Source organism: Rhea pennata, chromosome 9 (assembly GCF_028389875.1).
Source record: "Rhea pennata isolate bPtePen1 chromosome 9, bPtePen1.pri, whole genome shotgun sequence".
Classification (NCBI taxonomy): Eukaryota; Metazoa; Chordata; class Aves; order Rheiformes; family Rheidae; genus Rhea; species Rhea pennata.
Genome location: NC_084671.1, coordinates 8,578,410 through 8,600,832, shown reverse-complemented (window position 1 = coordinate 8,600,832; position 22,423 = coordinate 8,578,410). Strand labels below are relative to the sequence as shown.

The following is a 22,423-nucleotide window of genomic DNA, read 5'->3' as shown; positions in this document are numbered from 1 at the left end:
CAATCAAGGAAAAAAATACTCAGAGACCAGAGTCCAAATTCTTCATTCAGAACAACTGCTCACTCGAGGAAATATGAATTTATTTGAAGGAGATGATGCCGTCACCACCGCTCACACTGAACAAAAATCTCATACATATTAATCCTTTCATTGCTGTCACCTAGCCCCACAGTTAGGCACCTGTGTCAATCCCACAGAAAGCAGTAAGAAGCAGAGTGATCTTCTAGCTCCTTGGGGAGGGCTGCAAGCTCGTTCCCTGTTGCACATATTTGAGCTCTTTGACTGCTCCAGGTTTACGTGATGCAAACTATGATGCTTCGCTTGCCAGGAAATTTTTTTGGATATTCAGTGTATGTTTTTGCTTTCCCAGTTCCAGCTCCTCATACTTTCTTTTGCACCCTTGCATGCTAACTAATTCTTCCCGTCCGTGGTGTTTACACCTTTCAGTGCTAGGTTGTAATGTCTCTCCTTAGTCAATTCTTCTCTTACTGACAGGATATTACAAATTCAGTTCTTCCAGTGCTGATTTAGCTCCTTTAATCTTACCTTATAAATGAATCTCTGCATCCCTCTGATAATTTTTGTTGCTCTTCTCTGACCTCCCTGCAATTTTTCTATATCTCCTGGCTAATGAGTTTCCCAGAACTGAACACATTGTTCCAGCCGCAGAAGCAGCAGAGCAGCATAAAGGTGGTCTGGATTTGTACTGCCCCGCACTGCACTGCCCTTTTCCTGCCATGTGTTATTTGTAACTGGGGTCTAATTTGTGCCCACAAGTTTTGAGGGAGGAGATGGAATTTCATTGTTGTTCTGTTTCAAATATTTGGCAGACAGATTCCAAAATGTTCTATTCGAATTTTTTAGCAAATAATTTTGGAACTCCACATCTGTCCTGAGACTGCAGCATGAGCATAACGTCTGTGTGGAAGTCAACATCTCGCCTTATATCATTAACTTGGAAAATGTCCGTATTGCATGTGTAATTCAAACTTCCCATTTAGAAGGTATGCTGGGGTACAAGTAGATTTCATAAGTCTTCAGGCTAGCAAGATTCACATCTGGGCAAGTAGATATGAAAAATTATTAACTGAAAATGGCTTTTCTTGTGCTAATGAAAACTGATTGATCTGTTTTGTCTCAGTAAGTGAGAAAACTCTGGTCAAACTCTTGTGGTAGAACCATCCCTAAGCTCATTTTAGTGTCCTGGTCCAGCTACTTCTCTCCCTAACTCTGTTTACATCTTTTGTGAAAGAATTTAGTTCCTAATAATTTGATCTTATCTGCATATCTTATTAAAACGTTACTTCCTCCTTCATTTCTAGATGAACAGTGAAGAAATTAAATAAGACTTATTCTAAGACTAAGCCTTGTGGTGCTTTGATGGACTCCTCATCTCCAGCTCCATGCTTTGCCACTCACTGTTAACCTCTCTTTATAGCCTTTCAGCCTGTTTTCAATCAAGAAGACAGTGTTCCTCTCCAAGCTGATTTAAATTAATTTTTCTAGCAAGATGTCATGAGGCACAGTATCAAATGCTCTACTCAGATGCAAATATATTACAGCTCTGGCATTCCCTTCATCCGTTAATTTTCTGTTTCTATCAAAAAAGCAATCAAGTTTGTCTGGTGAGATTTATCCTTGTTAGGCCCACGCTGCTGCCTATTGCTCACGAGGCTTCGTGCTGCCGGCGCCGGCTCTCCAGCGTGCTCAGCACCCACGACCGGTGCTGCATCAGGACAGCTGGCTGTTTCAGCACCTCTAGAAACCGGAGTTTGGGGTCAGTGTTAGGTTAGACCTACAGTGTCAGCTGAGCTAATCAAGGCTTCTGTCTTTTTTTTCTTTTTAATCAGCACTGAGGGGACCGCTGCAGGGACCGTCAGAGGGGCCAGGCTGCACCGGCTGCTTTCAGATTCCTCACTTGTGCTTTCCAGAATGACACTTACCTCTTTATTTTAGAAAGGGTAAAAGATAGATTTTAGGAAAACGGTGTTTTGGGATCCTATTTTTCTCCTTTTAAGTTTCTGTACACATTTAGTTTTCTTCAGGCACCTTCAAGTCTTCCCTTGTTCAAATTTAGTAGAAATAAGCATGTGCAGTGTGCGTGTTCACCACTTCCCACAACATCCTCGGCTCATCTGTGCCAGCTAATGTACACACAGACTCCTTTTCCCTCAAGTGTTTTCTGACATGTTGACTAGGAAGAGATGATTTATTAGCTTTTCCTCTTTTCTGAATTGTTTGCATTTCTTTTATCTGTCTCATTAAAGATAGATTCTAGTCATCATCATTTTCATACCCACCCTCGTTTCCTAATTAGTGGACATACTTTCTCCCTCGGACTTCTGCTTGCTTTCCCCTGACACTCGGGCAAAGCTGTGCGTCCCGCCACCGTAGAGATTGCAAGGGGCACGTCCGAAAGGGCCCCTTAGGGGCTGCAGGTGCCCTCCCTGGTTTCTGACCGCTGGGTGCTCCGGGGACGAGCGTCCTCCCGAGCCAGGCAAGAGGAAGGGGGGCCCCCACCCCGAAGCCAGGGACCCTCCCAAAGCAAGCACCGTCCCCAGCAAGTTCGACACAGACCTCCGAAGGAAACCTGGCAAGCGCCCAGTGCTCACGCTCGGGAAAAACCGAAAACGTCTTTCTTTCAGTAATTAGTTCCTTAACTAATTAGTTAACGTTTGAATGGTGCTTGAAAGACGTCAAGTGCTGTATAAGGGCACGGGTTGTTTTCTGCACGTGGGGGTCCTTGCAGTCTCCGTTGGCAGTGCCTGGTTCTCAGCGCTAATGAGTTACGTGACATTGCTTTGGCGGAAGACGCCTTGAACAGAAAGGATTAGTCACTATCTCTCCCCAATCCCCTTTTCAAAAAAACCCCACAAAACACAGCAAAGCAAAACAGAAATTGCTGTTTGCCAGGTCCTTGTTCTCCTTAAGGTGGCAGCGAGCCCCACCCTGGCCCCCGTCCACCTGAAAAGCGTTAGCCCTGCTGATGAGAGCCCAGCTGAGCCAGTCCCAGCTTTCCGAGGTGGCTCATAACAGGCTCCAGCTGTGGGCTTATCCCTCACTCTGTTGTAGGCTTCACGGGGTGAGAGGAACAGGCAAGTTCTCCTCTTTTCAGCCAGGTAAAGCATTTATTTATTTATTTATTTGCTGTCAAATATCAAGTGATATTTTGGAAAACAAAAGTTCTTTTTTTCTTTTTCTTTCCTCAAAGTGTTACTAGCATTTCAGCAAGGATATTGCTGAAGTTATTCTTAATGCTGGGATAGCTGGGTATTAGGTAGCCACTCGATGTGGTAGATCTTAAGTGAGTGGAAGTAGTATCTGTGCTGATACCATCTATTTTGTTCTTACCGACTTATTTATAACTCGTAGTTAATTCGTTGCTCTGGGAGCCTAATGTAAGGCAGCAGGTATTACAGTTCCCCTGCAGAGTCTATTTTCAATATTAATTATCTTGCTGTGCGTTAAGTAGTTCTTATTTTTGTGTTAAAAGGTTTATGAAGATTAGATTATTAAAATGATTAAAAAACCCAATTTTCTCAAGAACAGTCACTCTGCAGTGGTGCACTCAAAGTAGGAAAAATATGCACACCTAGTTATCTTGGAAAAATGGTGCTATAACTAAATTTATGATACTGGGGACTTATAACAGTAGTGGGAAAAGCTATTTTCTTACGTGTATTGCTGCCGCCCTGCAGACCATGTGTTTTTGCTGCTGTTAGTTTTCATCTCCGGTAAAGCAGGCTTTTGTCCGAGAAGCTACTCTCCATAAACGACAACCAGTGACAGGAATGGCTGTCTCTTGCAAACATACCGTATCTGCTGCAAAGCTGAGCTCAGCATAGCAGCGGAGTGTGTTTTGACTGCTCTTTGAGGAGCAGCTGATGAAACTTCTCCATGGTTGGGTCTGGGTTCGGGGCCTGAAGCTGGGCTGTGGCGCGAGGGGCTCTTGCGGGGCAGCTGCTAGCGGAGGATGATCTCATGGTTAGGGGAGTCGCCTTTGCAAAAGCTGCTGCTGTGCCTGGCTAGCTGCAAAATGGTGAGGGATCTCTGGAGGAAAAACAGAAGCCACAGCCCTGCCTTCTGCAAGTTGTTAGTATTAATCTGTTAACACTGGTAAATATTTGGTTTCACCCCTCTGCTCTTCATCCCCAGCGGCATCCAGTGGGACTCAGCCGAGCTCTTATGGCTTATTGCAGTGCGTTGCTAACCTGGGGGAGGGCACTGGCCTCAATAGAACTTTGTGCGCTTAATTCAGGCCTAATAGTGAACTTTGCAGTGAGGCTTAATTGATTAGTAAACCAGATATTTATCTTGTTTCTTTCTGGAACTAGTGGACCTGGAGTCTGAGGTGAGCTGCACAGTGGTGCAGCTGGGGGAAGCCACCCGAGCCCAGTGCTGTGGGAGATTCTGCGATTCCTGCGACTCCGGTGCAGAGTACTTTTTTTTTTTTTTTTTTCCCCTTCACTGTAAATACAGTGACTTATTAGCACCGTAAAGTATTTTGCTCTCCCCCTTCTTGAGTAAAGAAACCCAAGCAGTGTTTTCTAAGCCATAGGCATCAAAGTCGCTGTTACCATGAGCAATAGTCATGACTACTTCATGTATGGAGAAGAAACCAAAAGAGAGGAACGTGCTGTGTGAGATCTAGTGCAAGGTGAGATGTTCAGGATAAGTAACGAAGAGTTGTTTTGACTACTTCACGTGTTGGATCCATCAATTTTATATAGTACTGAGACAACTTCTGTGTTTTGGGACACTTTCATTCAATAATTAGCCCTTGGAATTTCAGTTTTTTTATGAGGCTGTTGCCATCAGTGTTATGAACTTACTTGTTGAACTGCTGTTTGCTGATATCATACAGTCTCTCCAATGTCTCAGAATTTATTTTGGGTATTAGGGATGGTGATGTTTATCCATTTTTACACCTTCATTATTTGATCTAGCCCCATTATTACTCCAAATATGTGCAAAGGCATTATTATATTATCACAGCTTTCTTGTTTCATTATAGTTCTTATTTGTTCAATGTTTTATTTCTTAGAAATAATTTATTAGAAAACATGCCTAAGCATAATCATCCACAACATCATTTGCATTTGAATCTCAGGTGTTTGATGGCACAGATCTGCAAGTTGGAGGTGACGTGGTGTCTGTTTTAGGCCAGTGTTGGTAGAAAGAGCCAACAGGCCACATGCAATGCACGATCTTGAAAGGCTTCTGAGAAGCATTTAATACTTGTAGTGGATATCTATCTCCTGTATGTCCATGGTGAAGGTTCCTCCTAGTGCCAAATGCTATCTATGAACTCAGACCATGAGGAGTTTGTCTTATTAATATATGCTCCACCTAAAGTTGCCGTGACTGATGTGTATATGATCTTTTCCCGTAGTTCTCCTAAACTGAACCTGTATGTTGCTTGGGGCTCCATAGTCAAATGTGACAAGGGCAAAGGAAAAAGACTGCCTCTAAGAGGGACAGGGACTGGTCGTGCCAACACCAGCCATAGTAAAAGCAGGCAATTACCCCTGTATTTTAGGGAAGCTTAGAATAAGCCTGAGCCATGTATAAGGTCAGAAGGGAAAAAGCTCGCTCTTCTTGTTTGCAACGTGTCATCAAGAAACAGAGAAAGCATTACAGATATACTAGTAATACATGGGAAAAACACTATAAACAGTATTTTGGATCAAATAACATGACTGAGAAAGTATTTCATCCAACGAGCAATTTTTACACTCCGATATATATATATATGTATATATATATGTGTGTATATATATATTTTATCATTTGTTAGGATATAATTCAGTAATCTTTCTTCTCTCTCTCCCTCTCTCTTTTTTTCTTTCTTTCTTTCTTTTTTTTAAGCTTGTTTCTACTTTAAATTCTGGCTGGATTCTCACATATCCTAATCCTCAATCTTCAGCTAAAATTTGCTGAGGCATTGTCTGACACAGAAAATGGACTCTGAGCTCTAACATAAAATGTAATTACAGGAGATACTGCAAGAAAGAGTAAGGCATATGATGCCTGTAGTACCAAAGAGGACTGGGGTTGGTACCCATTCAGCAGCAAATTATCAGCTACCAGTAATGCAGCATTAGATGCAGAACGTGTATGCAGCCACATGCACTCTCCACCACTGAAGAGCATAAACTGCCTCCTTTCCTCTCAAAATCCAAGTGCCTGCAATAGTATCAATAAATAGCATGAGAAGTAGGCATCATGTTCCTGGTTCCCTATGGAGCAAAGCTGTGCTGTATGCATGTGGAGGGAAATGCGAGGCTAGCGGATAAAAACTCAAAACTGCTCCTATTCAAAATCACCTTTTTAAACCCTCTCCATTTACTTACTGGGACCTACCTTGCATCTGGGTGGTGAGGACAGCTGGGCATGTCATTGCAGTGATACCTATCCATGGGTGCTGAGCTGAGCTTTGGTTTCTGCAGGCATTAAGACCTCTGGGATCCAGCCTGGATTCCCTAGATACCATTCCCTGCTTAGCACTTGGGAAGCTGCTTTTTTTTCAGACACTTCTGCCCGGGGGCTGTGAATCCACACAAATCAGAAGAGTTTGCCGTTGGCTTTATGAAGCATCACAGGAATGAAGGGGGCTGGTAAAAGGCAGATGAACGACGTGCCTTTGAACACAGGCTAGGAGGAAGGTGCTGCAAAACGCTGTTATGTGGAGCCCCCCCCCCCCCCCAAAGCCAAGGCTCAGCCTGCTGTGGCAGGGGCTCGTGGGGGAGGGAACGGCTGGCAGCTGCGTTTGGGGAAGTATCGACTCCCAAACAGGACGGCCTGTGGGCACTGTTGTCTGTTTGCTGGGGTGCTCCTCTATGCTGTTTGATATTCCAGCTGTTTATTTCCCTGTCAGATTGCACTGATGCTGCTGCAGAGAAGTGCCTGCAGCTCTGGCCAGGGGCTGGCTCCTGTACTGTAAGGAGGTGGCAGCTAAATGGACCAAGGTGAGCTGGGCTTTACCTTCTCCTAGGCATATCGCTCTTGCACCTTCCGCAGAAGAAGGTTTACTAACTGCTCCCATTACTGCACCCTGTCATTGCCACCCGCCTCTACTCACTGTGTGTCTGCGATCCGCTTATGAGCAGCGTCACACAGCCCGAAGGCGTCAGCTTTCTTTGCAACATCTGCCAGGAGATCCTGTACGGGCCTTAAAAGCCTTTTGAGAGCAGGGTTCCTAGATGGGAACAACTAAAGAGCTGTTCTTTGAGATCTGCCTGATCTCCTGGTCTTTCTGACCTGGCCAGGTTTTAGGGGGTGGTGGCACTCTTAAATTGGCATTGGGTTGGGGGGAAGAGAGGGGAAGGAAGGAAGAAGAGCACTTTGCCGAAATGCAAGGTGAAAACTTGTGCTGAAAACTGTAAGGTAGCCCCCGGAAACAGAAGAATATTTGCCATTCATTTAGGGAACAGCAGGATGACACTAGCAGATTTGCAAAAGATTTGAGGATAGCTCCTAGAACAGAAGTAACTAACAGGCTTTCTGTTCTGTTTTACGTATTTTAACTTCCCATTGCTAGTTAGGGCACGGCAGTAAACTGATGGTGTTTGTGGCACAGTTTGCGATAGCAATCAGTATATAATTATGCAAAATGTTAATTTGTTAATGCCTGGAGCTTTAAGCCTCACTTTCAAGCGTCAGCTCTGTGTGCATTACTGCTCTTGTTCTCCATGACAAACAACTTGCGTTCTTGTTCTTAGCTGAGCAGGGCTAACTCCCATCACGACAAAGTCATTAACTCAGTTCTGTGCTCCCTCCCCCCCCCCCTTTGGTAGAGTGAAAAGCTGAAGCACAGCTGTTGCACCGAGCGAAAACCTAATGCAGAACGTACTGCTTGGGCATATTCCTCCTGCTGCAATCCCAGGAAATAGCCGGCTCTGTGCTTTGGTTTACACGGGAGTAAAGGAGTGCTCTGAGAAAGCGCTTTCTGGTGGTCCAGAACCGGTGCAGTGGCCTCCCGCAGCGCGGGGAAGCCGCTGCTGCCGGCCCGCCGGCCCTTCCCCTTGCCGCCTGGCTGGGAAATCCATCGCTTGTCGTAGAGCAGCACCTAGAGGCCCCGGACCGGAGGACGCAGCAAGGCGGCGTGTGGCCGGGGCAGCCCCTGCCCCGAGGAGTCTGCAGTGGGGAGGCGAGCGGGGCAAGGGAAGGGGAAGGGTGCTATCGCAGGGCCGGGGAGAGCCTGGGAGGCTCTGGGGCTCGGGCACGGAGCGTAACTTCTACTGTTACGGAGGACTTGGGTGCCAAACCGGAACAGACCTGACGTTCCCGAGTCCCGTGCCTGTGTTTTTTTCCTGTATTCAGACCTACCAGTTGAGCTGTTAGTTTTTATTATGCCTTTTTCTGAAAGACTAAACAGTCCTATACAAATGGGTGTTTTCTTCTCACAAAACTACTTTTATGTTCTAATTAAGTCACTTCTCCATCTGCTGTTAGATAAACTAAAGGAGAAGATTTGTTCTCTGTAGCTCTCTGTCACTCCTGTGGATCTGAACTTTCTGTGGTATTTCACTGTTCATGGAAAAAGTACAGATGCTAGAAATAATTGCAGCAGTTCAGTATAATGCTGTATAGGTAGGTAGCATCACTTCCTCCAATTAGTCATTATTCCCTTATTAATATAGGCATGAAGATCAGACTCTGCCTTTGGTGTCTACCTTGGCGAGGGGCTCATTTTCACCCTGGGGCTAGAAGGAGAAGCTCTGAGCAAAGAGGTGGAGTTAGGGGAGGAGGAGAACTGGGGGGAGCCAGGTTGGTCCAACCCTTCAGTAGGGAATGGGGCATAGGGCTGAGGTTTAAGGTTGTAATTGCTGCCAGCTGAACAGCTCCTGAGCTGCTCAGCTCCTGCAGTGGCTGGGAACTGATGGAGGGCTTTGCCTGGGAGAGATGGGCAGTATACCTGGAAACTGGTACAAATTAAAGCTAAAGGGCTTTTGGTGTGCAAGTGTGCTTTTCCAACGTCTCCACTGATCTTTTTAAAGTAAGCCTAGTCGTAGCATATAGTGAACAATGCTAAAGGAAGCAGGGGGGGAACCCTCAAGATAGAGTTGCAGAGGCTCTGGTATGGCCAGGTATGCTGGAGGGGTCTTGCAGTGTTTAGCCCTATTATAGGGCTCAGCCCTGACCGAGGCCTTGGAGCTCTAGCTAGGAAACAGGTATCAGCATACGTTAATGACAATGAAATGTTGTATAAAGCAGAAACTACCAAATATCTAGAATAATTGCCGCAGCTTTCCATCTCACGCAAAGCTTTCCCTCTGTGGCTGGAATGGGAACTTACTAATGCTATTAGACTGTCTACAAGGTGCACCTCAGGTTTGTATCCCTTTGCGTGCGCCTTCTGACAAATGTACAGATGCATATTAGCGGACGTGCTAGAAGACAGACCTGAAAGCAAACAGCTAAACGGACAGTAGAGACATAACCAGAGACAAGGGAGGATAGAAGTAATTTGCGTAGGTGAGACAAGTCCCTTGTCATCACTGCCCTGTCACAGGATACCTTGTTCTTTAAGCTTTCTTTATAAGCAGTTGCTTTCTTTCACTTTTTTTTTTTTTTTTTTTTTTTTCCATTTCCTGCTACTATTAAGTTAAGCAAGCTGGAGTTATACCCTGCACGGAAGCTTTTCTGCAAAGTAGGTGTGGTGGAAGCTTAGCATTTTCACCGTGCCCTGCCACTGTTAAGCTAACCAACTAACTGTGATCGTCAAAGGCTCTCCACTTGTACTTGACCCTGGTATGGGGAGCAAGGATCCTTCCCTCTGTTTTTCAAGATTTGCTCTCCCGAACACGCAGAATAGAGATGAGAAGGGTGATGCCTTGCTGTCCCTCTGTATTGGTCTATAAAGCTGATGGGCAGGAGGGCATGCTGCGTTTCTGCTCTGGGACTGACACTGTGCCCTTATTACCATTTTCCAAGCCTTCGTGGGCTGGCTTTTTGTCATCCTTCAGCCTGGATATAAATTACCAGCTCTGCATTGCTGTAGTATGTTTCAGACCTCTCTGTAGTTATCAAACATGCTGCAGATAAACGGCTGAGCTGGTGGCAAGTCAGATCTTTGCACAGCAATCAGGAGAAGCAAGCCTCGGGGCAAAGGCACCTTGCATAGCACCATCATGGGGCCTCCGGCCCCCCTGGATTAGGCTACCTTGGTGCTGCAGTTCATACCAGAAGGGTCCCCCCCTCCGTTATACCGGAGCACGAGACTGTGAGCTGACAGGAGATGTGTTTTGAAAGTCTTTCCAGAGAGACTCCCATGCATTAAAGCACTAAGCTCAATTTTTCTGATCGACAAGGAGTTAAACAGAACTCTGATTTGACCTGGTGATCCTAGGGAGTCCAGATGCTTCAGTCCTCACCATCAGCCCATCAAGCCACCCCCCCAGCTTATGCAGATCCATCTACACCAATATTACCTCCTAGCAACCTGCCTCACTCTTGTCTGATAAGCATCAACAATGTGCACATCTATGTGCTCCTCTTCCCTTAATCAAAACCTGATATTCCAGCAGGAAGTTACATGTGGAGCTGAACAGGATTAGCCTAATAATTAAAACATGTGACCAAGTAAGTTTATCATTAATACTTATGAGTAAAACTGTGTGGAGGGAATGCTTTGGAAAGAAGAGAACTGTATACGTGGGCTTGAGACTGCCTCTGTACTTGACCAGCAGTATTGGGAACCTGCCTGCTTGCTCCAGAGAAGAGCATAGTGGAGGGACAGGTTTAACTCAGTGTCTGACTTTCAGAGGGGTAAAACTGATAAAATGAGGCCTCTATTCCTGCTCCTTGATTAGCTCCACTCCCTCAAAATTGAGATGACTCAACTGCGTCTTCCTGCCCAACTAGCTCCCCTAAGGCACGTTCTGCATCAGTCAAAGTTTTCCTTACTGTCGTATCTAAAGTACCAGCACCAACCAGGTGTCCTCAAGCAAGCATCTTTCTATAACAATAACTTTCTAAAATTTAGGTTTTAGAAAAAGCTAGTCTAGTGGGAAGATGTTTCCCACCAGGGAAAGCTGCATAATTGTAATAAAAGCATGTTCTTCATAGGTCCATACACCACTCCATAGAGGTGTGATTTGAGTGTGGTATTACTGGTGTGGTATTACTGATGCTAATGAATCAATACAAGCGTGCATGAGATTAAGACTTATGAAAATTGATGAGGCCAAACAACCAGCTGGTGTGTGTTGGTATAACTCCACAGAATTTGATTTGCACCAGTTGGTCAGCCACCGGCCATAAGGCTGGAAGCGCACACATGCCATAGGGTTTGAAGTGCTGCATAGGAGGGACCCTATAGAGTTCCACTAGCCAGATGCTTCACGGAGTCTGTTAATTGCTTAAAGAGCAGATGAGCTGTTTGGCTGTTTGAGCATTTCCTCAGGAAACACAGGGAAGGAAAAAAAAAAAAAAAAAAAAAAGCACAGCATTTGGAGCTGAATTTCACAGGCATGTGAAGGCAGCCGTGGGGGAGCAGCTGGCGGGCAGGGGCGGCGGGAAGCAGCCGGGACGGACTCTGCCTGCACACGCTACTCAACGTTAATTACGCTTGTTGGACTTATGCGTGCTCCTTCAAAACTTTTGTGAGAGCTACTGCTAGCTCCGCGCGTGGTGCTATGTTGGTAGCGATGCTTGTGTGGAAATGAGGCGAATATGAAAATGCACACAGAATGTCAGTTAGTTTGCAAGGCTGTAAGTAACCTTGTTTGATTTTATAGTAGGCATTAGGTCTGATGGCCCTCTTCTTATTTGCAATGAAAGGGCACAAGCGATTGCTATCTTTCCCTATGTCATGAATGACTATTGAAATCAGTGTTATCTGTGTAATCAGCATTGGCTACAGCAGCTGTTTCTCCTATTGTGTTTATTTTGGTGTGCAGGATTTATTAAACACAGATGCAGGAAACAGGTGTGCTGACTGAAGCCTAAACCTATAGCAAGCAGCTTGCCTGGGTCCTTCCCTGTACGCTGTGTCAGAGCCAGGTGCTGAAGTCGGACCCCCTGTTTTCCAGCCCAGCCTTATAACTATAAATGTGTTCTTTAATATCTTATTTTTGGAGAATATCACTCTATAGACATTATAATTAGGATGGTAGAAGTATTTCGCATTCAATATTTTAGATTGTAATCTCCCTTTGATAGCAACATTGTCCCTATTTCTCCATCTTTGACATAAGAGCAAAGTGCTTTGTCCAAGCTTCTCTGAATTAGGATCAGAGTCCTACAGCTCTAGACCATGGCCCCGGGTCAGTGCTATGAACTGTGTTGCTTGTTAGTGCTCGCTACTGCCAGTGAATTAAATAATAGCTTAGTGAAAAGAGAAAACTTAAGCAGGGCTGACAAGGGAGACAAGATATGCTTTGCAATGAGATTTGAAAACTGAGACAGAGTTGATTAGGTTGATATCACTGTACAGTCCAGAGATGCTAAACAACCAGCACTCCAAAGCTGTGCAAGTTGGAATATTGACCGGATGGAGCTGCTTCTCCTGAAATGCACCATAACCCTATAGCACTGCTGTGCTGCGTGGAGGGGAGTATTTTTGCACCGGAAAGAAGAAACAAGCTTTTCTCTCTGTCCCCCCAAGTCTTAGGGAAGCCCATGCACAACATGCGTACCCCACTTGGCTTTGTTTTGCAAAGAAGATAGAGCGGCAGAGAGGCAGAGTGAGATGCAGTGGAATGAAGAGAGGCTGTGGGTAACTATGCCACTATATCTGTACAATAAATGGATTTATGCAGTGAGGCTGTGTCTAGGGTGTGATGGGAAGAATTGCAGGAGAGCCAGGTTTGAATGCGTACCAAGGCTGTAGCGAGGCTTTGGTTCAGATGTCCTGCATGGAGGAGAGCTCAGGAGGTGAAGCAAGAGGCTCTGCAGCTCATTCAGGCTGTGTTGATGAGTGGATCCAGGTCTAAGCTGAGGTGGATAACCTGCACTTGAGCTTTCCCCTTCCAGAAAACTCCAGGAAATGTCAGATGATAGTGCGGGAAGTGACCTCAACAGTAAGCTGAAAACTGCACTGAGCTGACAAATGATACAGGCATGGTGACAGCGAGACCATGGCATGCAAGCAGTCATGCACCAGACTCGGGAGAGACGAGATGGAGAGCTGTGGATGCTGAAAGTTCTCGGAAAACTGGTTTTCCAGTGCATCAGTCTTGGCCACAACGTTCCATTTCCGATTACGTTATTGGTGCTATGTTATGTGAAACTTTTAATCAGTCAGATGGAACTAAATTGTATCTATCGCATGTGACAAATCATTAGTTGGCATGTCAGACCAAGGAATAGGAAGGGAAGGGGGAGGCAGGGGAAAACTTTCAAAAAAAAAATAGACCCTATATAAACAAAAATACCGAAAGCCACCTCTATAAATTATTGCTTAATAACTGTATCAACAAAAGGCAAGGCTATGCTGCTGAGATAAGGTGGTGAGGGTGGGGAAAGAGGCTAATTTTATTCTCTGTCCTACCAAAGTCCTGAGTATAATGAAAGGCTGCTGCTGCTGCTCTACGCCTACACATGCACCTGCCTGCACTAGTGGGGCACCAGGAGTCCAAGAGGACCACGTCATGGTGAAACCTCCTTGTTTCACGTGTGGAGGTATCGTCCACAGCTCCATTCCTCTCTGCAGACTGTGCCATCGCTCAGGGACTGCCTGGGTGGCGACAAGCAAGCCGAGTAGAGCTGTTTCTCTGGTGGAGGCTGGTCTGCTCCTTTTCAAACTTTGTTTTTTTCAAAAATGTGAGGTTTTTTTTTTTTTTTTTTTTTTTTTTTTTTTTTTTTTTTTTTAAGGGATGGGAGATTAGAGGCTACTTTATGCATATCTTAGCTTCTAAGGTTTTGGATAACCTTAAAATAACAAATTTTCTTGGTTGCAAAGCGATGTCTCCTGGAGCACCCAGCTTTTCTGATGGCCTGGCTGCATTTAACACTGCAGTAACCCTGTTCACCCTGTGATGATGTGCCCGCAAAGAGGTTAAGGGCTCCCAGTCCAGCTCTCCCAGAGGTGCCACTGCCAATCCAGGGAGAGGTGTGTGCTCCAGGATCGCAGGTGCTGGCTCTGCTTAAGAGGCCTCTGCAGAGGGAGATGTGGTGGGTACAGTCCGAGTACTGAAGTCCTTCTGGAAAACGGACAGTGTTTCTGGCTGACTGGGCACAGTGTTGAATTTATAGGGCTCTTCTGCCTTGGAAAGGAGCAGCAGAGAAGCAGGGGGGAAGCTCAGCACTGATTAAACCGCCAGCCTTGCTAATGTTGCCGTGGACACAGCCACTTTTCTTGTTGGCCAGCAGCAACTAAAATAATAAGATGCAGCGGAAGAAGGAGGGAGTACCAGCATGGGGCCAGTCGCAGAGCTGTTGGCAGTATTCAGATGAGGAGCCGATGGCATGATGAATGGCCGTGATGCAAAGATACGTGGTGATCGGAGCCCTAGGCAGGCAGGCAGGTTAAGCAAGATGGTGCCTGACTAGTCTGAAGGTGACTTACACCAGAAGCCAGCTGCTAGATGTTAATCACTTTGTGTCCATCCCCCCCCCCCCCAATAATGTTCGCACTAACTTGGCGGTGGGCACAACTGTTCTGCCCGCCGTCAGCAGATGCTGCTTTCATGTGTTGGCCTCGACCTGTGCGCTACGTCGCACACCACTGACTGGGCTCTTGGGTCTGCAGAGCCAAAGGTAGAGGAGACCTTGTAAGGTCTCAGTCAGAGTGGGGTGAGCAATGTTGTGCTTCAGCCTCCAGAGCTGGGGGTGATGCATCTGTCCTGTCTGCGTGTCCCTGTTCTGACTCCCCGTGTCCCCACTGATCACCCACTGCGTGGGCTGAATGACTCTTCTGTCACGCTGAGGTTTGAACGTAAACTTGCTTGTCAACCTCTGCAGGGGTCTTTTTCCAAATTTCATCTCCCTCTTGGCCATCGTGGTGCCTGTGCAGCTCCATCCCAGCACCCATGGCCTTGTGGCCTTGCCTAAGGCAGAGCACGGAGGGAGCCCGGGAGACGCGTGCATGCTGTCGTGAAATGGGGTGGTCTCGGCTACCTCTGCAGACCCTGCTGCAGCTGGAATGAATAGGCATAAACTCTGGGTGAGGAGTTTGAACCTAAGTGACCTGCCCAAACATATGTATAGTATCTGGTGATTTTAAAAAACAAAAAACACTTATGTTCTCTGTTTTAAATGTTAAAGTTCCCTCTTTTAGGAGGAGGGAGGAAGTGGATGTAGAAAGTATCTAGGCTAAACTGGCTGCTGTAAATGTGTGCATTAACTCAAGCGAGCAGGCTTTCAAAGGTCTGTATGTTAACAGGAGTGTATTTGACTGTGGGAAACTTAAGTAACCACCGAATGCAGTATTTCACAGTGGTTTTGAACCTCTATGTTAAGTCCAGGTCCATGGTGGACTTGGGTTTAGGCCCAGTCCTTCCATTTTCGTGGACATGCTGGCATACCATGGTCGGAGTAAGTGGTATTTCTCCTTTTGATATGCTGGATGTATGCTGTATACAGCTACCTGCGAAGGCAGCCCTGAGAAGAATTGGTTGCATAAATATCAAAGTATCTCTTGTTGGATCCCAATCTTCCTGGTTGTTATGGAGAGGTGATCCTTGGGCATCTGTCACACCATCACATCAAAGCATTCTGAATGAGCCTTCTGCTTATGAATGAGTAAAACACTTTTAATTTTGTAGGAGTTGAATGTTAATAGCATCTCCAACACCAGACTTGGTATATAGGATGTTATGGATATCATCTGGTGTTTCCAGCTAACCAGGGGCACTGTCCTTTCTGTCTGTTTCATCCAAGGACAAAAGTAATTCATTAGGATAGCAAATTGCCTTCCACTCTTTCAAATTAGCATTAGAGTATTACTGTAGAAATAATCTATGCTATTGGGATTATGGCAATGAAATAGCTAAAATAAAAGCTGTTTTCTGAACTAATATTGAGAGAAGATGAGACATATGCGTGAGAGGCATTATTAAATAATTGCAGTATTTATACTTTTAAAAGAGGTTCCTTTTCCTCAGGAAGGGTGATGTTCATCCATCTTGCAAGGAGTTTCCTTAGAGGATTTGAGTGAAGCTTTAAGAGCAAAGTGAAAATGGAAGAAACACACCAGCATGGGAAGCTCAAAAACGAGGCACTTGAGGGATTCCAAAGAGTTATCATTAATCCCCTCCTACCTCGAGGGCATTCCTGTGTGGCTGTCAAAATGATACACGTGCAGCTGTCAGGGACCTTGCTGCATCTCTAGGTTTGATAGACTTTGCTCTGGGGACAGCTAGACCTCCAGCTGCTCAGCATGGCGGTTTGGTTTCCTCAGCAAATGTGCTCCGCTGTGCTAAGACCTTCATTGTACTCATGGCTCAGCAAAGCATGTAGTAAGGCATACTTATACCTGAGGGTTGTGTGTGTGTGTGTGTATGCATGTATATGTGTATATATTTTTGTGTATTTGCATACAGGTATATACATGTATCTATAAATACACCCTATTTATAGGGTAAATATACCCTATAAATGCAGAGAAGAGGCCAGAGGCATGGCAGTTTAGCTTGGTGGTGAGACCTCAAAGCTCATATGTGCAAACAGCATTAGAGCTCCTTGGAGCAGTATGCTCACCCCAACATGTGTTGTAAGCATATACCCCAAATGAGTAAAAGCAGGCAAAGAGCGAGGCAGAAATATTCCCCAGGAAGCACAGAGAAGTCTTCAAAGCGGGCAGCAGCTTAGCAGCAGGGCTGAGGATGGGGAGTGCTCCCCAGAGAGCTGCTTGGAGGAGCAGCTGGCTGGGCCGGGCGAGGGAGGGCTCCTGGGAAGGCAGTGAGCTTCCTCAAACACAGCAGAGCTGGCTGTGTCTGAAGTAGCTTGGTCCTGAATACCTTGTCAGCTAGGGCATCCTAGAGATTCAGGGTATCAAAAACCAATCTAATTGACAAGATATTCACACTGATTTTTGAAAATGCTGTGTGGGTGTGATAAAAGAGCAGATACCTGGAGGATGACAGAACTGTATGAAATACTTGTTTGGCTTTGTTCGGTTGGGGTTGAGTAAAAAAGATGAGAGAAACAAAAAGACTCTTCGAATACTGTCGTGAATCTTAACAGCTCAAGACTTGCTCCACCACCAAGCCTGTACTGAATTTCATAGCCTCCCTTTGCGTCCCAGGGAACAACACATGCGATGGTTACTGAGACAATATCTGATGTCTGCAGACAAAATGTTTGTTTATTTTTATATATTAAAAAAAATGAGCTGGAAGTATGGCTCATGGGTGCAAAATGAGAAAGAGGACAGATATTTCCAAAGCTGCTGCCAATCCCCTTACATGGGCAAGATTTGACTACCACTGTCTATTCGAGAGGGGTGCATGACTCAACATGTGAATCTGAACAGAATTGTATTCACAGGTTTCAGTTCATTAAGATTCCCAAGTTCCAAAAATATGAGTCTTTCAAGAAATGTGCCTCAAAGAGGCCAGGGAGTGATTAAAAAAATTACCCTCTGAAATAGTGGAAGAGATTGTGAAAGAACTAAAAGCTTGGCATTTTGCAAGTTGGATAAATCTCAAGTTTCTCTTCTGTATATCTGAGATTGTAAATTTGGAGAGAGACTGCTGCAGGAAGATTAAAGTTCTCTTGCCATATGAGGACTTGAGTCTTTGCTCAAATACAGGCATGTTTTTGGTGTTGCCGCTGGCACGGCCAGGCCTTGGATCCTCCTCCCCCCGCTGCCAATAACACACAGACGAGTGCTGCATCATTTCCAAATGTCCATGCACCTGAAACTAGTGACCTAAGTAGGCAGGAGATGGACAGGGTCAGGATACTATCAGGAATTTGGAGTTAACTGCATTAGCTTGGGTTGTGCTCTAAAGCACCCAGTACCAGCCTTCTGCAAGAGATCGAAGTACTCAGGGCTCAGCTGGAGGCGAAGGTCAGCAACTGCTTTTTTTCATACTGTTTTTTTTTTTTCTGCATTCAAACATACAAATGAAGTCTTTTCTCTCAATTAAAAGTTAAGGTCAGAGTAAGAATATTGATACAGTGGAGGAAAATGTTACTTGAAAAGTGTCACAAAGTAATCTAGGCAATTGAGTATTTTCTGAAAAGCTGTAAAATGGCTAATGCTTGCATGCCTGCTCTTTTCTTGCCGAGAAAGATTTCAGATTTTTCAGATGTTGGAAAACACAGACAAAGACCGGCTGTGCATGTAGCCTGTTAGCTCTTCTTCAGAGCTGGTAACTGCTCATAAAACTAAAGCAAACACTCCAAACTGGCCTCGTCTAAACCATCCTGCATCGCTTCTGTTATTTGTCTACTAATATGGGACCAGCTGTCTAGTTGGAGAAACAGAAGCATCACATTACAGAAATCATAGGAAATACAGCCTGGGAGGCCCCTTAAGGTCAGCTGGTCCATCTGCTGCCCCACGGCAGGTTTAGCTCTACCTAAAACACTTCCATCTAAATTGTCTAATCTGTTTTTAAAAATCATCTGTGATGTAGTGATGGTGATTCCCCAATTGCCCACAAATAGGTAAAAAGTAAATTACGTGTTTCATGAAAAAATAAAACTGTTCAGCTATTATCTGAATAAACTTCTATCAGGTTAATCCGACACATAGCCTCAGTGCAGTCACTGTGTATGTGGTTCGCTCTTTACCTCGTACATAGGGTAGTAGGGACTGAACTCTGTGGCGTAGTGTGCCCTCCTGTCCTGTGCCTTCTCCTCCACCCCACGCTGGGTCGGGCGGTCTGCAAGCTGGAGCCCTGGCAAGAGCATCCCTCTCCTCGTCCCCCATGGGAAGAGGGTTGCCACAAGTTCCTGGTCAAGGGTCTACTGTGGTCTGGGTCCGGTTATTCCTGCCCCTACCACGTCTTGCGAATGGCACCAAAGCGTCCTCCACAAACCAGCACCCTACCAGACCATTACGGCCATGGTCTGCTGGGGCAACAGCGAGCGCTGTCAGCCTGGCACCTCGCTGCGTTCAGATCAGTCAATGCCAGATTAATAGAAACACGCAAGCGCCTGCTTTGTACCCCCATTATTTATTTTATCCTGTTAATATTATGACAATATCCACTCTTAATTTCAGACAAATTAGCTGAAGTCCTAAATACTACTGTAGGAATCGCAAGGCGGGTGCAAAGGGAGAGTGTATGTAAACAGCTGAGATAGAACAGCAGGAAGAAATCTTTGTGCAAAGGGGCAATTCAGAGCTAATCCCAGGTCTTGCTGCAGGGCAGTGGCCTGAATGCCCCCTCATTTACAGCAGAAGAGCTGTTGGCTCTTGGACACTGCTATTTATGCAGTTTCTCAACTGTATTATTCATAGTATGTTTTTTTTTTTTTGAGTCCTTCCATCCCCCCCCCCCCCCAAACCTGTGTACTTCATAGGAAGGCAGGAGACAAATAGGCAATGAAAAGGGGCAAGGATAAACTAGTCAATAGGCCTGACTGCTTTAACACAGCTTTACACATACAGCCTGACCTAAATTGACAGCTTTAAGGAAAAAGAGAATCAACCTTCTTCAATTTATTCTGATTTATACAGTTTGGGGCATTAGCACAAAGGAATACAAATTGGAGAATATTAAATAAAAAAAGAAATCCTCAATCTTCTTGGCTGAACAGTAGGAAAATCTGTGATTCCAGTGATAACTGGAATAACTGTAACAGTATAAACTTGCTTATCCATATCTGGTAACACAGGCTTTGCCGGCAGCTCTGTATATGAGCTGGGCTTTCTTCACGGCCTCATCTTCCAGTACGGTCTGAGGTTAAAGCTTCCCGATTTACAAGATACAGCCTGATCCCCCTCAAAGCAGATCTTCAATGAACGAATCTTTATTCTACTGGGCCTTACGTAGTGTGTCTAAAGAAACCAGTTGTCGGTGCTTCGGTGTTTGCATCCAGTCTGTTACGTACTGCACACTCTGCTTTCCTGTCTGCGTTAACGTTTTAGCAGCTAAGCAGGGAACATCTTTCTACTGTCACATATTAAGCAAAACTGATATTGGCCACGTTAACAGCCTCCGCTCTTGCGGATAAAAGCTCGCTACGTCCAGCAGAGCGGGTGCGTGCGGATTGCTCGTTTCCTAACCCACGACTTGGGAGTTTCTTTTATGGTGTTGCCTTTTGGCCTCGCTTAAGAAGAGTTAAAACTAGAGAAGGACGCAAGTCAAAAGTTTGCTGTCTCTTTCTCTCAGTGACTCGTCCTCCTGTTCGGTAATTGAGTTGATTTTTGAATGAAGATTTTTGTCTAGGTTTTTGAAATCCCTTTCAGAATAAGTCTAAAGAGAGAGAGAGAGAGAATTAAAGATTAGAAGTTCCTGGTGGCAGAGACCTTCAGCTAAAATCCTACCATTACACCCAAAATTTTTACAGAAGCTTTTTAATGTCTGTGTGAGTATCCAGAAGTACAAAATCTCTATGAGAGAGCTTAACTTAGCCAGTATTCTCAAATAAATCATGAGGCGCTTTGGATAAATATATTAAAAAAAAAAAAAAGGACATTTTCCCCCCTTTTCTATACATCACCAGAAAATTGTAATTAAATAAATTACTGTTGACTTCAACATAGCTGCAGACTGTCCAGGAAATAACAGAGCAAACAAATCTTTTATCTAAAAAGTGGAAATTTCACTAAGAAACAACTACTGAAGCACTTTTTGATAAGCATAATTTGCAGTTCAAAGGCGCTTGCCTTTTGAAATCTCTGCTTTGATTCATGTCAGATACAGAGGCAGCGATACATGGCATGACATGTATCAATTAACTCATAACATAAAAAGATATGACTTTTTTTAATGGAGGGGATCAAAAAGCAAACACTATTTTATTGTAAAAATTAGCTTGAGAAACCGTTTTACATAGCTGTCAAATATCTGCCCTTGATTACCAGACAAGTCAACTGAATGGAGGATTTTCAAATTCAGTTTTTGCCTGTTCCTGATGCTTTGCTTTTTTTAAGGTATTTTATTTTTTAATATTTCTGGTGTTACTTATAGAACTATTTTCCCCTGTTTTTAAGATATCTTCTATTTGTATTTCTCTGCTGACTTCAATATGCCATTTTGATAATTTTCTTTGGGACCAGTCAACTCGTCTCCTGCAGCGTATTCCAATTGAGAGGTTTTGAAGTGGTTTTGTTTTGTTTTTGATAGAAATACCCACTGGTATAAGTGAGTTTAAAATCAAGCTGTGAAAATAACTGTACAGGCTAATAATAATCCTATGTTACCATTTCTTTGTCTAGAACAGTGGCTCGAGGTTTTAACTATATCCCAGGTTTTTCTCCAGGATTTGTTCCTGGCACAGCGTTTTCTCTCTCTTTCCCCTTATTGTGCTGACAGCTTTGACCTGTGACTGCCTCGGTGCAGTTTGTGGAGAGCAAGTTTCTGCAGCCAGGAGCATGTTGGAGGCCTTGGTGGAAGAGGAAGGATGTACTCCAGAAAAGCAGATGTTCAAAGCAGCCATAGCCACTGCTTTGGGCAGAATGACTCAGCTTTCTGGGTGTGAATATGCCGCTATAAATGCAGTTTAACTCGTTGTTTCCGTGAAGCTGATGAGTTGACAGTCATACTTTGACATCTGGTATTGCCTCGTGAAAACTTCCATCAACTTTAGTGGGCCGTTTGCTCAGGAAAGGGAGGAACAAAGCCAGTTCATCTTTCTTCTGTGCTATGCTGCTGCACAAGTGAGGCACTTAAAAGCACTGTGTAAACATTTGATGAGGAAGGGTCCCTGCTCCCAGGAGCTTTGCACGGGAGAGACCAGGTGGAAGGTGAACAGAGGCAGCCAGGGGTGATGTGACCAATGGAAAGATGTCCCTAGTTCAAGGGCAGACCCTTCTCTGATGCCCCTGCAGGGCCAAAGGCCTCCTGTAAGTCACTTATCCTTTGCTCATCAAAAAGCAGCTCTGCTTTCTAGTATATCGTGACATTGGGGAGCGCACTGTCTGCTGTATTGGGACAGAAGATGCTGCTAATCTAAAAAGTGTGTAGATGCTACAAAACATTTGGGGAAAATTATTTCATATACAAGCCAACTTTGTGCTGTCTAACCTGCAATTGTTTTCTATTGGTGTTTTACTAGAAAAACTTCGAGTAGCTGTAAGATTGAATGATCAGTATACGGTAGATAACTAACTTTTTTTTTTTTTTTTGATTAGTTGATTTGGGAAGTCTGGTTCTAAAATCCACGATAATACAGTTGGAGATGAAAATCATACTATACATGTGTACGCAAAACTAATTTATACAACTCATAATTTGATATTAAAAGTAATTTGCAGACGGAATGATTTATCAGAAAGATTCATTAGACGGTACAGAAGAAAACCTCCATCCAAGTGTGTTCCAAGCTTTGTGAAAGATGATTCAGAAAATGGAAAGAA

At 44.7% G+C, this 22,423-nt stretch overlaps 1 protein-coding gene across 3 annotated transcripts in view; it reads right to left on the bottom strand.

Annotated features, from left to right (window-relative positions):
- LOC134143990 (calcium-activated potassium channel subunit beta-2) overlaps positions 1-22,423 on the bottom strand; it is a 152,227-nt gene that overhangs the window by 128,787 nt on the left and 1,017 nt on the right. The window lies entirely within an intron of this gene.